Source organism: Crocodylus siamensis, chromosome 11 (genome assembly GCF_052110815.1).
Source record: "Crocodylus siamensis isolate JL-2025a chromosome 11, ASM5211081v1, whole genome shotgun sequence".
Taxonomy (NCBI): domain Eukaryota; kingdom Metazoa; phylum Chordata; order Crocodylia; family Crocodylidae; genus Crocodylus; species Crocodylus siamensis.
Window position 1 is genome coordinate 14,644,442 of NC_143405.1, and position 18,470 is coordinate 14,662,911.

The window sequence follows — 18,470 nt, forward strand, 5'->3', positions numbered from 1 at the left end:
TCACTTTAATGTGCAGTATGCTATGTTACTGTGCATTATAGTGTCACACAAAAAATTGTAACATTACACCAATGTGCAGTAAAATAGTCTACTATGCATTAAGCATCACTAAAAAAAAGTGCAAATGCACTACTGCACAGTAGTGCAGTTTAGTGTGCAATAGTTTAGTACCTCAGCGTGCAGATACATGAGCAGGGAGGATGCTCTTACATGTTATAATTCCAGCACATCAGAGCAGACTTAATCAAGTCTGCTGGATTGTAGCAGTTACTGTGGTTCAGCAGGCTCCTGTGTCTTGTGTATCTATGTTCCCACACTTCAAAATGGCAGCAGGGGTGCTTTATCTAAAGCTCATTTGACAAGCTTTAGACAAAGCACCCCTGCTGCCATTTTGAAGGTTGGGGACACTGATACATGAAACGCTCTGGGCACTTCAATTGGTGCAGCTCTCAGAGTTGCTCTAATTCAAGCACACTTCCAGAGCACACATATAAAATGCCTTCACATTGAACATAATAAATTTAATGTGCATTAGAAAAGGTGCATTAATGCACATGTAGACATACCACTAATTTGTAATCTTGTTTTAAGGACTTCAAGTGAAAGTATAAAATATTTCAATGATTTATTCCCTTCGCTGTTAACAAAAAAAAGCCTCATTTCTAGTCCGCATTTGTTGAGCTTCCTCTTCTACTCTGGCTCTCAATATACTTTTGTCTGATATTTGTCAGATGTCTCTGCCAGTTCTTAGTAAAGCAAACTTAATTTATTTAAGCAACATCAACATCAATTAACCAAATGCAATCTTCTGTACAGAACAATTGATATCCTCTTCTGCTTGATAAATAAAGTTTAAGATCCCAGCTTTTTAGATTGGTTGAACCTTCTATAAAATGGGGAAAAGAGTATCAGAAGTCTGGCTGCTCAAAATGTTTGTATCTTTTTTTCTTCTTTTTGGGACATATATTGTTATTATTTATACATAAATTCTATTTTCAACTAAATAGAAATGTTTGCCAAATTTTAATTTTATGGAAAAAATAGCACTCCATTGCCATTTTAAAAGATTTTAACTCCTAAAACTCTTTTTAGGTTATTTCTACCCAAGATTATTTAAGAGCTCCATCCTTCCTTCATTTCTGGATAACAAGTTATTTTAAAAAATTGTCCAAAACATCAACCAAAAAAGTTCTTAACCCAGTTCTAATTAAAAAGCACTGCAATGGCCTCCCACTGATGCATGCCATACATGTAAAAAACACATGTATCATTTGCAATGCCATTCTACTTCGACTTCTGCCAACAAAATAGAAGTTACTATTAAAATATAGATCAGATAAGCGTGGCTTCTCTTTGCAGCTCTAAAAATCAGAGACTGTGATTAAATATAATTAGAGTCCTATTTACGTAATAATCTTACAGAAAGTAGTATGCAGTCTTCTACAAAATGGGATTAAAACTGTGTGGAACAAAACTGATTCATTACAGCACAGCAGTAAATAAACCTCTAAAGCAGATTGCTAAGAATGAAAGATTTGGTGGTTTAATTTTTCATTTCCGCTGCCATTTCCTGTTTCTGGCTTAGACTTCCAGGAAGATGGATAGATCAGCGCAAAGCAAGGTGATCTTGTGATCTGGACAATGACCTATAAGAATTGGATTAAGACTTTATTTGAATAAAAATAGTAATAGATATCCCAGTGTTTCCAAATAAAATGATCTCATGATTTAATTGGCCTCAAATTACCAAGAAATTTCCCATGATGTGCAGCCAGCCTCCATTTCCTTTGTACTAAAAATCATTCCTCTATTTTAGATTTTCCTCTCTACTTAAAGCTGATATTTAATAGGGCTGTGTGAAGCTTCAGTCCCTGATTCGATTCGGCAGAGATTCAACCAGATTCAGTGGCTGAATCTCCATATCCAAACTGAATCAGAGGACCCTCTGAATTGATTCAGAGAGATTTGGAAAGATTTGGCAATTCGGACATAGACGCAGCTTTAAATGTTTTTTCTACATACCTCAAGGTAGCAGGTGGCTCATGAATGCTGCAATGCTGAGGTGGATGGAGCATCCCAGAGGAGTGCAGGGGGCTCCCCAGCATGCTTGGCAGCAGACCCAGAAGTGGATCAGAAGCACTTCCAGTCCACTTCCGGGTCCACCGGAGAAAGCGCTGGGGGCCCCCCCATGCCCCTCCCGGCTCAGCGACTGGTGCCTCCTGGGTCTGGGGGGCACCCAGAACCTCCTGCAGCTGATCACTGAGCTGGGGGAGTGCAGGGGTGGGGCCCCACAGCCTCCCCGATGGATCCAGAAGTGGACTGGAAGTACTTCTGGGTTCACTGCCAAGCATGCAGCCGCCCCTCCCCACCTCCCCATGCTCCTGTGGGATGCTCCACCCACCCTAGCATTGCAATGTTCACAAGCCATGCCTGGTACCTCAAGGTATGTAGAAAAACATTTAAACCTGTGTCTATGGCTAAATTGCTGATTCTCAGAATCAGCATCAAATCTTCAGATTCAGATTCAGCCCAACCAAATCGGGGACAGTGATCTGAATCAACTAATCAAATCCCTGTCCCCTATTCAGGCCATATCCAAATTGCATACGGCTCATTTTGCACACCCATAATATTTAACTACTAGCAAATTGCCTGTCAAGAATGATGGGGACAGGGAATCGAGCAGGCACAGAGGCCTGTGTCTGTCCCCCCGCCTCGGGTCAGGGCTGGAGCTACTCCTGGCCTCTCCCTGCCACTTTGGGCCAGGGCCGCTCCCCGCCTCCCCCCTACCACTTCAGGCTGGGGCCGGAGCCGGGCCGTTCCCCACCTCCCCTCCACCCCTTTGAGCTGTTCCCCCCCTCCCCTTCAAGCCAGGGCTCCTTCCCACTTTGCTTCTGCCACTTCAGGCTGGGGCCTGGGCCATTCCCTGCCTCCTCCGACCGCTTCATCCTGGGGCCAGGATTCCATTTCCCTCCTCTCCTTCGTGATGGGTCTGAGGCCATTCCCCTCCGCCATTTCAGACCATGGCGGTGGTCACGGTGGTGGCCGCTGCTGCGGTGGGGTGCAGTCACTGGTAACCTACATAAGTTTAAATGTAATGATGATTAATTTAAATGGATCTGCAAATGCAAAGACACTGTTAACTTGGAAATAAAACACAGATCTTCTAAATCCTAAAACCATTTCCTGCCTCGTCTTTAAGACCTTCCTTCTAAACGTTGTAGCCAATTAGAAAAATTAATTAAAATAAAATCCCTTGATTTTCTTTTAGTCAAAAAGTGCACATTTGATCAATTTAATTTTAACTTCATATTGTTTGTGTTTTTTCCAAGCCTTTAAACAAAGTGGTTACCTTTCTGGTTGCATTTGTTCTCCTTGACTTGAAGGCCCCAAAATAATACAGCACAATCCGGTACACTGTTATTTTGTGCAATATCTTTCATACAAAGTTGATGAAAAAATATTTTTCTAAAAGTAATACCTAAGAGTGGAGGCATCCATGAGACATGCTGGGGTGGGGTCTGAGTCAGCCTGGCTCCATCAAGCTCAAATCAGTCCTTGGACCCTTTTTCCTTCTCCTTTAATCTGGTTCCAGCAACAGAGTCTTTCTTTAGGCTCCACAACACAAAGTTTTAAAGCCCTGGGTTAATCTGCACCACACAGCTCAACAATCCAAAGTGAACCCCCACCAGGCTGACTCAGTTCTCGCCCTGTAGCTTTCCTTTTTTTCCTGGGAGAAGTCCTCTCTCTCCACACGACCATTTCCACTTCCTCTCCTCACTTCCTCTTCCTGTTCCTTTATTCCCTGTCAGCCAATTATTTTCCCCTCATTGTTGGCAGATTGCTTGAGCCAGTAGAGGCCCCTTAGGTGGATGGCTTGTTACTGGCCAGCTAATGGACCCAGGCCCCTGTTACATATGCATACTGGTAAGAATTAGCACTGAATACCTTAGAGAGAAGGGAGGAGCTCCTTCTGCTGATCTGAAGGAGTACTATGTGAGTGAAAACAAAACTTGCCTCTGAGACTGTCAATATTGTACAGAGTTGCAAAAAAATCTAGGAACAGGGAAGTCTGCACATACTGATGCAGCTGTATGATCTTTTCCCTTTCTGTATCCCAGTTTCTTCACCTGTAAGATGATACTTATCTTCCTTTTTGGAATGACAGGGTTTCAAATTGTTACACAAGTGCTGTTATTACTCATTTGTCACATGACTTTCTTTGGAAAACACGTAGGTTTAACTCTGTTTATCGTATTTGTCTCGTTTTTGTATAGCAGTTGTCTAACCTTGTTTAGCTGTTGAATTTGTTGCCTGAGGAACTGACCCAGCTGCTCTTTCTCTACCTGATCAAACACGCATTCCTCTTTCCATTCATATAGGTGGGGAAGACATGTGAATGATGTAGAATAGGGACAACCAAGCAGTGATGGAGCATATTGGTTCATGAATCAAGGCTTACAAAGAGGTGATGTGAAGAAGCAGTAAAAGAAAGAAGGAAAGAAAGGTAGATTCTACTTTGAATTACATCCTAGAGTTTTCTGCCACTGGATTCCAGTTCCCCCTGAGTACAGTGATAGTGATGGGTCCCTTACAAAGGCATGATAAGGTTCCAAGTGATTTTTGGCACCTCTGATGAAACACTGAGGCCTCCAGAATTGAATCAAAGGAAACCAGTGATCAGGAAAAGTAAATAAATCCACATGGCCCAGTGCTTCTGTTCTTGTACCTGCATGCACCCTTGTACATATACATGCATATGTCCTTGTATATGTACTTGTACATGCAATGGAAATTCAGCATGTGTAAGAACTGAAAGGGCTAGGATATTAAAGGTAGTTTTAAAAAACACCTGGAATGACCCAGAACATCTTGTTGGAGGGAGGGAAAGGAAGGAGAATGGAGTGAAAGGGAGGTGTGTCTCCGAGGAAACAAAGCAGAACCAGAAAACAAAAATATTGGGAAAAGAGTGAATATGAAATACAAGAGAACAGTATAATGGCCTCTGCAAAGGGGGCACAATCAGTTTCAGAGCTTGTGATCACCCTTCTTTTATTAATGGGCAATCAAGAAAGGGGCTCAAAATAATTTGTCTGTTACATTGATTCAGTAGAATAGAATAAAGGGGATTTCATAGACTATGGCACACTGCTTTTTTATTTAACAGTAAATGCAAGGAGGAAACAACACATAATAATGATTTACTTTCTAGCAAATAGTTTGCTTCCTTGAAAGCTAGATAGAGATTCCCGGCTTGACTAGCCCATGTTTTATTGCACTTACATCAGTGTAAATTTACTGCCGTTCTCTCAGTTCACTGTATAATTACATAGAGTTAACAGAAGGATGGGTTTATACTAGACAATGTGATAAGAATGTGGCAGGTAAGAAGTATGAAAAAAAGTTCTCTGTATTATGCTGCCAGTCTGAACCCAAATGCAATAGCCCACACCCCCAGGTGAAGAAACTCTTCATACCCCAGCTCCAGTCTGCAGAAAAAATACTGAATTCTAATGATGTTAGAACTCAGTATTTTTTCCACTCATCAAGCACCTGGCATCATGAGTTCAGGCTCGGTAGACCCAAAGTCACGAGTCTTTGTGTCATAATTATTTTCATTATCATTTCATAGCTCAGATCAGGAAGCAGATTCTTCAACTCCACAGTTAACTTTAGCATCTAAGAAATGTGATGAGGAAGGAGTCGCCATTTCCCCATCCAGTCATGCCACCATCATTCTGACCTCGTAATTCTAGTACTGAGTGGGGAAATCATGCTAGGGGCATCATACAGTTATGATGCAGGCCAGAGCTGGGATGTTTTAAACCTTTACAGGCAGATGCAGAAGCTATTTGGAACACCTTGAGAACCACCTTCCTCACAGGTCCCAACGCAGAAGAAGAATCTCATTTTGAGTCTGTGAAGGCTAATGTAATGCAGCTAATAATCCAAAATCATAAGTGTCTTTTTTCTTTACGAAGAGAAACAGAAGCCTGGTTGTAATTGGTTTGGGGCTAACGGCATGAAAACCGAACATTGGTCCTGAGAAGACACTACTTTGTCCCAGAGGAGAAAAAGACACCCTGTATTAGAATCAAAATAAAATGTCCTGGATTAAGGCAGATTTTTCTCACTTCAACAGGTTGTACCTTGTGGGTGCCACTTTACTTTTGTTTTCGCAGCAACTTGGATTTTACCAGCATGTCTCATTCATGTGTCCAAAATCAGGCTATAATTTAAAACAATGTATTCCTAGTAGTGATGGGTGGTACGGTGCAGGATACATCTCATGGGTGCTATGAGGCCCAGAACACTTTCAGTCCTGCCAATGTTAGCATCCATGTTAGTACTAAGTGTTACTAAGGTATTTAACCTATTGGGTTCTGTGCCAATGTTAACAAAGGCTTCTCTCTGAGCTTGGTGCTATCCAGCTCTGAACACACCATAGCCCTAATACATATGGATCTTGTCTGAATGCAAGATAAATGTGTATTTACTCAAGAACTAAAAATAGATGTCTAAATGAGTTAAGAAGGCTTGACTCATGTTCTGAAAGGCCAATACCCTCTTTTAAGCACTTGTTTCACTTCTGCATTTGAAACCATGACAACATATTTTACGCAGCACAGAAATAATTTGTTGCCTCTCATTTTCGTTTTTTTTTTTCTTTTCCCCTACCCTGCCTTACCTCAAGGCATGCTATGAGTTGATGATTTCTTGGCTACCTATATGTATCATTTGTCAGTGAACGACGATGGATCATGAGACCTTACGACCCAAAGTTCATGTGTTTTGTATGTCCTGACTTCTGGACTGTGCATTCTTTCATTCATTGTTTCAACAAAGCAACTCATATATTTCAGTTTCAGGGTCAGAGATTCCAAAGAGGACCATGCCCCCACTACAGAAGAAGGCAAAACCACCCACAGCCCATGACAATGTGACCATGGAGTAAAACTCCTTCCTGATCCCAAATGTGACCATCAGGCTGACCCTGAGGGGAAAAGCAAGACCCTCTAGCCAGGAATCTCTGGGGTTTTCAGTCCCAGAAGGAATATTGGTGCACCCCAATCAACATCCCCAGAATAGGGTGTAGCTAACATCCAATACTTACAAGGAAGGCGGAGGGGGGAAAAAAGAAAAGAAAAAACATGAACCCATAACAATAGGATGGGGGGGAAAAAAATCCTTCTGAGCCCCAGGTGGCAACCAGCAAAGACCAGAAGCATGGATAGCCAAACACCCTCCCCTCTCCACTACAACCTAGGTACCACATACTTAGCACCACATATCTCACATTGGAACTGAAGAGCCAGAACTCCCCTTTCCATTATCTTATCTCCTCCATTAATTTTTCCCACCTCCTCTAACCTTTCTTCATATCCAAACTAGTTAGAGCTCTGCTTACTTCTCTGTATAGAGTAAAATATGGGCATTGGCTTCATTGGGTACATCTACATGTGCACTGTACTGTGGAATTGACTAATTAGCTCCTCAGTAAACTGACTCACTATGTCACTGACTACACGTGCACCAGTATTAGGGTGCAGTACATTAATTAACTCTGCTGTGAGATAGTACTGTCAGGGATAGTACTCTCTTATGGCAGAGTAAGTAATTGCAGTCAAACGCACTTATACATGGTGACAAGGCTGGTTAGGGCATAAAGGTGTTAAAATGCAGGGGCTACCTCCCACCTAGCCACATGGCTCCACAGTTTCTGCACCCTCATATCCCACCAGCCCTGATGCCACTGAATGCCACCCATACCCCTTGCCCGCCTGGGGATGCTCTACCCTGGATCAAACTGCTGTGGTCCCAGGTGCATGTATAGACATGCCCAGGAGCAGTTAACTCCAGCATGAACAGCTCCAGAGCTTATTACTTTAATTTCACAGGTAGATGCACCCACTGACAACAAGTTATCTTAAGAATGCATAATTAGCAGCCCATCTAATCCCAGGTCCTACTAAGAGTTTAGGGAAAATCTTTAAAGCCTTCACTGTTTTGGGGCCTACTGGTATAAGGAGAGGTCTACACTGCAATAAGAGTAGAACTTAAATCAACAGAGAAATATGGTTTAGGGTAATTTGAGAAGGAAATGACACTGAAGCCTATTTGACACCTAGATCTTTGGGTAAACAGGCATTAAAAACTGGGGAAGTTTCTTGTATAATTATTAATTTTTAGATTGCATATGCTTCCTGTATATGCTGGTGCTTAGTGACCACTTCAGAATTATTGCAGAAATTATTGCGAGCATGTTAATACTGGAACATAAAAAACAATAGGAAATCTGGAGGGGGTCTGCTCATTACTGGTAGTATGATTCTACAACAAATATCACACTGGCTTCTCTGGAATTATTCCTAATATGTACAAGAACAAATATGCCCAGAATTAAGTCCCGTGTACATTTATTTGTCATGGAAAGGGAAGAACAAAAAAGAACATTAGTGCAAATTTAAAAGCCATTTATTAAGCAGTATGAAAAAGAACAGGCTGTTCTTGAATAACAAATGTGTAGGCAAGGAAGGTTGAGGAGGAACATGAATGTCAAGTACCTTACAAAAAACAATAGAAAAGTTGTAGAGAAACTAGGTGAATATTGGGACGTGGTCATTAGGTATTCTTGGAAACCTATGCTGAAATGCACAGGAATGCATTGGAAACACAAAAGACAAATATATTTCACTTGTTTGTACGCCTAAATGGCAGTTACCCAGCTACTCAAGAAGGAAGAGAGCGGGGCTATAACAGAAGGCTTGGTGCTCCTGCTAATTTAAGAGCAGGCAGGCCACAGATGAAGAAAGCTGCAGGTGTGGCAGACGGCAATCAGAAATCACATGACCCAGGATGGAGCTGACCTTGTAGTATATAAGCCCAGGACCTGAGCTAGGCAGACAGTCTGGCCTGGTGAGCCATAGACAGACAAACTTGTGAGTAGAAGGTCTGCAGTAAGGCTCCTCACTAACACCTGAGCTGGAGTAAGAAAAACTGGAGGTTTAGAGATTGAGACTGTGGGGGGGGTGGAGGTCTCAACTGGCCCAGGAGTAGGGCCAAGGCCTGAGGACAAGGGGCCAAGGCCCAGGAGCAGGACCACAGCCAGGGTTGGGGGACCCACAGCCCACAAGAGGCAAGAACCAAGGTTTGGGGGCAACAGACTTCAAGGGGCAAAAACAAAGGTCTGGGACCCAAATCCACAAGGAGTGAAAACCATGGTCTGGGACCCACAGCACACAAGGGGCAAGACCAAGTAGGGCCAGGGAGCCCATAGCCTGGGAGGTCTCAACTGGCCTAGCAGTGAGTCCAGGGCCCAGGAAGAGGGGTCAGAGGCCAAGGAGAGTCACAGCTGGAGACTGTCAGGGCCAACGAGCCCAGGGATCTCAACTGGCCTATGAGTGGGACCAAGGCCCAGCAGAGGGTTCAAAGGCTGAGGAGGACCACAGCCAGAGATTATCAGGGTCAGGGACACAGAGCCCAGGGAGGGCAGAGACAGGCCTAGGGACCCACTGTATCTGAGAAGTGGAAACAGGGTCAGGGATCCAGGGCTGTGCCCCAGGAGTAGCCAAGATGGGCAAAGTGCTTGGGCATGGGTAGGAAGAGACAGAGACCAGAGCCCAGGAGGGGCAGAGGATGCAGGCCTGAGCTAGTGAGTAACCAGTAACATCTGTGAGGCTTAGGCATGGCTCAAAGGGGAGATGAGGCCATATAATAAGCCCTTAAGATCTCAAGAACTGACCTGCACAGGAAGAGATTTTCACATTAAGCCTGGTTCCCTTGGTTGAAGATACAGGAAGAGGATATTGAGAAATAAGGTGATGAGTAGTGACACCTGGGCTCATCAGTGTAAAATCTTTCTTGGGGAGCCCTGGGGCAGCCTCCTTTCTTACAAAGACATAAGGTGTGGTAGGAGAGATGAAGGGGAGCTGGCCCCAAAATAGAGCAGAGGTGACAAGGGCTTCCAGGGACTTTGTGGCCACCCCTGGGGGTGAGACCCCATTACAGGGCCATCACATGTCTCACTCACTTAGAAAGTGGCAGCAGGAGAAGGGCACTTTAGGTTGATAGTCTAGTACCCACGCAGGAAACAGGAGACTCGGAGATAGACTGAGCTTTCACCTCCTACTTCCCATCACAGTGTTAACCATCAGGCTACAGATTAGGCATTATCAAGTTCCAACACCAACCCTCTTCTTAGGACTGACCCACTGCACCTTGTATTTGATAGTCATTGTGTATCAAATGTATGGAGAACCGTGGGGAAGTTTCTGCCCTACTGGAAGAAAAGGCCCAACCCAAAATGCAGGGCTCTCTTCCTTCCAGACAACATCCATCTTACTGAGCCACATACTCTCTGACTCCTTCTTTTCCTTCTGGCCCTAAATACTGCCTTCTGTTGACTATGCAAGAGACCAGGATACAGCCACCCTCCTACTCCTCCTTCTCTGATATCTAACACGTGCTAATCACAGGATTTTGCCAACTACGATTTTGACGCTTAGCCTCAAGTGTATATTTTGGTGAGTGTATGGTGCCACATACATGCATCTGCTGAGCATGCTCAGTGGGCACATGGCTGCCAGCTGGCGTTGTTCTGAGGTGTGCAGAATGTTGTGGTTTTTTCTGGGTGGTGTTTGATTGCTGTCACTTTAGATATACAGAGTGCTGGAGTCTGTATTTTCTGGAAAGCTGACAATAGCAAGCCATTTTTCAAATCCTGAAGATGACTCAGAAAACACAACTCAAATGTATGCTCAGTGGTGAAAGTTCAGAAAGGCTTATCATTGTTGGACAGCGCACTAGTTGGCTTGATTAACCATCAGTCCAACTTAGCAAGGCTTGCCCTGGACAGGCTTAGACACCATAGGTTATGCATACTCCCTTAGGTCTCTATGAGGGACAGGTCTCCAAACCCCTGTATTTCTACTTGTGTACTGACTCCCTCTCCCCACCCCCCCACCCCCGTGCCAATTCTTATCTTTCTCTTTGTCTAGATGTTCTAGATGCCAATGCTTATCTTTCTCTTTGTCTAGATGTTCATCTCTACTTGTTTTGTTTGCAAAGAATACATGCCTGCGCTTGTTCTCTCTGTCTCATTGGTAGGTTCCCACTTACATTTGTCCTTGTGGTTTTTTTACCTTTTGTTTTCATACTCCATTCAGTGTCTTTTTGCTCATTAGTGTGTCTTTATTTTTTTTTTCTTTCTTAGTGGGTCATCCAGCTGTCAGGAAGCCTCATTGTCCCATGCTGCTTTTCAGCAACATAGTTTACTATAGCTTAATATAAGTACAGCATAGCACAATGGAAATTCCTATAGCCCATATTGACTGTGCCCAGAATTGAATCACCAACCCTAAGTGACTGGGTAATGCCATTTATGCACTTGGTGTTTATTTGTTTCATGTTCTCATCATTTCCTGTATCTGACAGTGGCCTACATGAGATGCTGAGGAAGAGGATGTAGGACTCTCAAACTACACCCAGTGATGCAATATAAAATAATAGAGTGATACTTCTTTCAGATCCCAGATAATAATTTGCTGATGCCCTGAAGCATATGGTTATTCTCCATCTCACTTAAAGAAATTGCAGCTGCTCTTATTATTCATATATTTCTGGACTTACTCAGTTAACCACATGGATTTATACTCCCTCTGATCCATTGCCAAGCCCTTTCTCTCATTTCTCAATATCCTCTTCCTGTATCTTCAACCAAGGGAACCAGGCTTAATGTAAAAATCCCTTCCTGTGCAGGTCAGTTCTTTAGATCTTGAGAAGGGCCTGAATATGGACTAGGAATCCATACAGTATCAAACTATGGCATACTATACTGCCCTCATTGACTCTCCAGGTCTCTCTTATGAAGTCTCATATGAAAACATATATTTTTTTTGTTCCTGACCAATACTGGTAAAGATTACTTCCTGTTCACTTCAAAGCTTTGCAAGCTCCTCGTGTATTCCCTACTTATGCACATGAGATGGAGACAGAATCAAGCTTTTCTCTCTTCCACAGATACATCATGGGAAGCACAACTTTCCCAGAGAAAGTAAGTTCAGACTCTTATGTGGTATAATAGCCAATTGCCCATCATGAATGATGGATTTCAAAGGAGCATTTACCAGAGTGGTCATCGATGTTGCCCACCCCCAAAGCTGGCTGTAACAGTTCTAAATCAGGGGTACTCAATCTCTGGCCCACAAGCCAAATGTGTCCTGCAGGGCTCCCAACAGGTCAGGAGATTTGGTGGTAGAGGAGCAGTAGCAATCAATACTACCACCCTTCCCTGCTACCAAATTCCCATGCCCTGCACAGCCTAATCAGGGCTGGGGCCCCCCAGCTTTCCCCTCCTCCCCCCTATGACTTTCTCACCCCCCCACCCCCCTCGCTTTACCATGTACCAAATTGGGCCCACCAGCTGGATCTGACCCATGGAGGGTCTGAGCACCACCCATCCAGCCCAACAGGCCTGTTCCTGCAGGAGGTCACTAAACTAAGTATGATCTATCTGTTAACTATTTAACCAATATAATTGCAAGAGGTTAAATGGATATTATTTTAAAATATATTTATATCCCTACCTGTGGGGAGAGCTGGCAGGGCAGTGGGGCTGACGCTGCCAGTGCTGGGGGGGGCTGTGGTTTGAGTGTGAGGGGCAACGACACTGGCAGGGGCAGGGTGCCAATATGTCAGGATTGCTTAGAGCCACAAAGCAATAGGGGGCAGCCACAGTTGGACCCGTGTCCTGGTGCGGGGGGGAGCTGCTGCCGGAAGGGAGCAATTGGAGGGTTGGCAGGGGCTGCGAGCTGGAATTGAGGGGCACCAGCAGAGCTGAAGGGACTGTGGCTTGGAAGTGAGGAGCACCAGCATATCAGGGCTGCTGTATAGCACAAAGCAGCAGGGGGTGCAGCCACAGCTGGACCCACATCCTGGGGAGCAAAGGGGACAGGAGGAGCTCTAATTTTCCATGATAAAAAACCAAAATCAATGGTGAGAATATATAGGTATTTAGAATAGATTTATTGTAATGACTGAGGCACTGGTAAACCTCCAAATTGATTTAAAATTGTAAGTATGTCAATAAAACATCGTGTTCAACTGATACCTCTTTATATATTTGCATTTCATTTTAATCATGGAAAAATGTGTATTTCAGGGGGTTTTAATTGGAGAATTTTGTATTTTTTTAACAGAGAAAACCAGGATCCCTGGTCACCACCAGTCCTATTCAGCATTCCAGCAAACTACAAGGATTTATTTCAGGACACCTAGAAGTCATTCTGAGATTAGAAACAGGCCTCCACATGCAACCTGTGGGACAATCACAAAGTAGAGTTCCAGTAGCCTTGATGGAGCTAGTGAAGAATGTATTAGAAAAGTCCTCAAAGAAAAGGTATTAGTACATACACGAATCACCACAGAATGGAACAGCAGCTTCACAGTGATAGAAAAGCTCTAAGTATTGATGAAATAACAGATTGGGGGGAAAAATGTTGCTCACAACTGCCTTACCAGAGTCTGTGCACAAGTATCAGAAGCATGTAAACTTGAGGCAGTTAACACATGGTGATCCAGTATGGGAATAGAGAGAGAACCAAAAACAAAAATCCTAAAGAACTAGAACTCTACAGAGCAATTACAACTGTAGCATATCTCAGAAAGAGGCCTTGGAGCAGCAAAGGATCCAATGCAATAGCATGTAGCATTTCCTGTAAAGTCCTGATAAACACCAAAAGATGTGCTCAAGTTGCGAAGAAGCTATTGCCTAATCCCTATGCCCTTTGGAACAAAATGGTGCTATTTGTTCACCTTTAGGCACAAGATAGGTGTGCAGCCTGGTCACAAACAATAAGAAAACATTGCAAAAAAAGCCATTACTGAACAACTATAATGCATGTTATTTAGGACTACAGTGCCTTGAGGTGAGGATAATGCCCAGGAATGACTGGTGGCAGATACACTAATCATTGCATATCCTCCAGAGTACAATACAAATGGCCCTTTACGACAGGAGCTAGACCAAAGGAGAGGCTTCAGGAAATCCAGCAAAGCTCCTTAACAAGTTGTTCAGACTGAAGGAGTGGGGAGACCAGGAGGCTATCCAAAATTACCAGCTGATGGATGCACTGTAGGTGTGTGTGAAGCAGGCCCTATTCAATTCAGATTCGGATTCGGCCTGAATCAGGGACAGTGATTCAATTCATTGATTTGGATCACTGTCCCTGATTCAATTTGTCTGAATCCAAATCTGAAGATTTAATACTGATTCAGAGAATCGGCGATTTGGCCATAGACACAGCTTTAAACATTTTTTCTACATATCTCAAGGTACCAGCACGGCTTATGATCACTGCTATGCTAGAGTGCATGGCGGGGGGTCCCACAGGAGTGCGAAGGGCCCTCCACATGCTCGGCAATGAACCTGGATTCCGGTCCACTTCCAAGTCTGCCGGGGAATGCACTGCCCGCCCCCCCCGGCTTGATGATTGGCTACAGGGGGACTCTGGGTGCCCCTTCAGACCCAGGACACACCAGTCACTGAGCTGGGGGGATGTGGGGAGTCCCCCTGTGCACTCCCCAGCAAACTCAGAAGTGGAGCAGAAGTGGTTCTGGTCCACTTCCAGGTCTGCTGCCAAGCATGCTGGGGAGCCCCCCCACGCTTCTGTGGGACACTCCATGTAAAAGCATCACAGCATTTACAAGCCCCTGCTACCTAGAGGTATGTAGAGAAAACATTTAAAGCTGTGTCTGTGTCCAAATCTCCGAATCTCTCCGAATCAATTTGGAGGGTTCTGATTCGATTTGGAGAGATTAAAGGATTTGGAGATTCGGTCACCGAATCGGGCCGAATGTCTGCTGAATCAAATCAGGGACCAAACCTTCACATAGCCCTAATGAGCTGTGTGTCCAAGACAAGATTTTGCATACACAAGACTGAATAGCAATCCCAACAGATTTTAGATCTGATGTCGTGAAACTAATACAGGTTTCACTCATGGAGCTGGAGGCATGCCTGACACAAGCCCAGAGAAACCTCCTCCTAGGTATTACACCAGAAATTCTCAATTAGGGTCCTGTGGCATATTAGGTTGAAAACTCCTGCACATGATTCACAAAACAAACAGATTTTAAGTAGGAATCTGTAGTTTCAGATACATTCTAACTTGTTATGGTCTTCAAAATATGGTCTTTTTTCCCCCATCCTCTGGGGTGCAACAGATTAATCTTCTTTGAAGTAGTGTTGACTCCCAACCATAAGGTGTTATGGTTTAGTACAGTGGTTCCCAAACTTTTTTACACTCAAAGCCCTCATTGTTAGACACAAGGTATTCCTCAGAAAAGTGCCAGCCACTAACTTTCTCTGAAGTTTTGATTATGGAAAAACAATAGAGCGATTCCTTTGTTACCAAGAACACTGGAGGCCAACCTGACGCTGGAGATTTTGCTTATTCCTCTCCTCTTTAGCCTCCGGTCTAAATGCAGCTCCTCTGAACTTGCAGATCTGTGATTTCCGTCATATTTCTTTGGAAATATAAATATGTTTAAGCCCAGCATCCCTCTGCAGAATTTGGGACCTGAGTGTTACATTATCTAAGTGGAAAACGGAAACCAGAAGTTAACCAGAAACAAAAGTGAAATGGATTGACTGAATTTCCTTCCTCTAGGCAAAGCAAAGTGCCAAGCAGTGCAAAATCATCAAGACAAATATAAACGTAAATCTACTTTCATCATGAAACTGTTTCAGGCAGACGTATCCTTGGTATTATTGTTGACACAGACAAAAACTTTAGTTCTATCTTTTTTGTATTTCCCTTCCCATAGAACCATGAGTGACTACTCACCCAATTAAATCCTTGTCCTATTTTTTTTCTAATTACCCATGTTCTTTTATTCGATTTATTTCTTTTACATTATGTGTTAAAAAAAAAATCTAGTTTAGTGCTTGGATTGAACGTCTCTGCACACCAGCATTGTTTTGACAGATCTAAAACCAACTTGCTGTGTGATCTTGGGGTACAGTTCTTTGACCCAAGTTCTACAAGTGTAATACACTAGTGAGTATGGTGTGACAAGCCATCTTCATTGCTCAATTTATAAATGCTATGTGTGTCTTTTTTACAGGCCTGGTTCTTTAGTTCCAATGAAGCTGCTCTTGATCTTACCTCTAGAGGACACCAGTTGGCATATTAGTGTAACAGCTCTCAGGCAACCATTGACTTGCTTTAAACTCCAGAGCATATTTTCATGGCCATTACCATCTTACTTAATTCCCCTCCTTATGAGTGTGCAAGCTCCTTGTGTATTCCCTACTCACCCACATGAGACGGAGAGAGGATCAGACTTTTCTGTCTTCCACAGATGCATCATGGGGCTGAAATAAGTTCAGATTCTTATCTTGTATTTGTTGGTATGACTCCCTTGATATCAATCTAACTATGCCAAGAGGGCACGTACATAAGGATTTCAAGGTTTAACTATCCCAGGCATCTCTGCTTCATATTTTGCTTTCTTAAAATATTTACCTACTTCACAGTTTAAGTGCTTGTTCCATAAATATTTGTAAAGCACTTGTAGGGTCCAAGAGCAGGTACTAGGATCTCTAACAGTAACTGCTGCTGTAATGGAATGCTGGCCCTGTCACATGGCAAGGGGATTAATCTTTTGCAATAATGACCCATAAGAAGTCCATATCTATAGCCAGCATCTTCACTGAAGAGTAATGCAATGTACTATTATCAATATTAAAATGTTGTACTTCATGTATTTCTCCCATTCTCTTTATACTATAGTAACATCCAAAGAACCAAGTCTCATGCTGCTCTCCCCCTTCTGCTGACATCAGGTCCTTGTGGCACTAAGTACTAAACACATAGTTGGAGAAAGTCTATATGGCAAAGACCTTAGGAACTATATGGAAAAGGAAGACAAAGGGTGGAAGGAAAGAAAAGAAAGTAAATGATTTTCACAAGATAAACACAGGAAGTGGTTGGGTTGAAATTAAAATATACAAATCCCAGTGCTTTATTAGCTAATTAATATAATTTCTCTAAACAAAACCACCTCTCTTTTTTCTGATTGTAAGTTCTTCTTTTACTTTCCCCCTATAACATTTTATGCCTTAATTCTTCATTACTTAGGGAGCACCTGGACCTTGCACAGTTCTTCAGATAGTGCATTTTATACAGTTCAGTAATTTTAGTTGTCTAAAAAATAGAAAGCAGCACTGGACTACTTAAAACAGGATGGACCACAAGCAGTCTTTGCTGAAATATGAATTACCAGAGCTGGTTAAATGAATATTTTTTTCATTTAAAAGTGAGTTCCAATTATAACGTTTCAGAAAATGTTTATTTTTGTATTTTGAAAAAATGTTGATATACAATATTTCAACAAAAATCTGAAATGTTATAAATCTAAAAAATGTCTACCTTCTCTTACTTTAAAACAAAAACCATCCCCTACTCTTTTTTTTTTTTCCTTGGGGAAAAAGGGAAGTAAAATTCAAAGTTTAGTTTTGAGGAAACCACGTTTTTCTATGTAATGGAATCAGTACTGCTGCTGTAATGGAATACTGGCCAATCAAACCGGTCCTGAGCAGCTGTACGTGATGATCCCTTCCCTTATAAAAGTGTTTAGACTCCTCCCTGACAAGCCATGTCAAAGCAGAAAGAAAGGACAGTTAATAGTTACTATGCTTTGGCATGCAGCTTAGGACGTGGTGTACTTTGGTGAAGGAAGGTGGCACACAGAGCAGTCTCTTTTCTGTATTCCAAAGGAAGTGTCAGTCACACCAGAGATGATTTCCAATGAATATTGCTGGGACTGTTAGCAATTGGCCTGATCCTGCTTCAACTGAGGCCATCTGTTTAGCTGCTGACATAGTGGGCGAATATTGGGCCCCTAACCCTTACTCCTTAGCCAGGAGTAATGACCCACCAGGAAACTCAGGTGACAATAAAGTTTCCAGAGTGTAGTAGGAACAGTGTGGTTTCTCTTTCTTAGGCAGTGACAACAGGCTTCAGTGAATGGACACTGAAAATAAATATTCAGAAAGTTAACAAAACTATTTCCATTTTTTGTTGCTCACAAAGTGAACAGGCAGCATGAATCCAAATCCATTCTTTCATAGATTCATAGATTGTGAGGGGCTGGAAGGGACCTTGCAGGTCATCGGGTCCAGCCCCCAATGATCTGGACTTGAGAGCAGTTGGAGCTAGGAGAGCATCCAAAGGGATGCAGATTGCCCTTGACTTTTGCTTAAACTACTCAACACTTCTCATAAAGTAGTCCTGAGCCACTTGCGGATTTAAACTGGCTTCTGATCACTTATACCGATTTATACGTAATTTCTGTTCAGAGCCTTGGAGAATCTCCCTCCTTGCACAATTACCTGCCACTGCCCTGGGGTAGGTTTTTCCTCTCCAGCTTGCAATGAAACTTTATGACTGTGGAGTTTGAGTATGTGT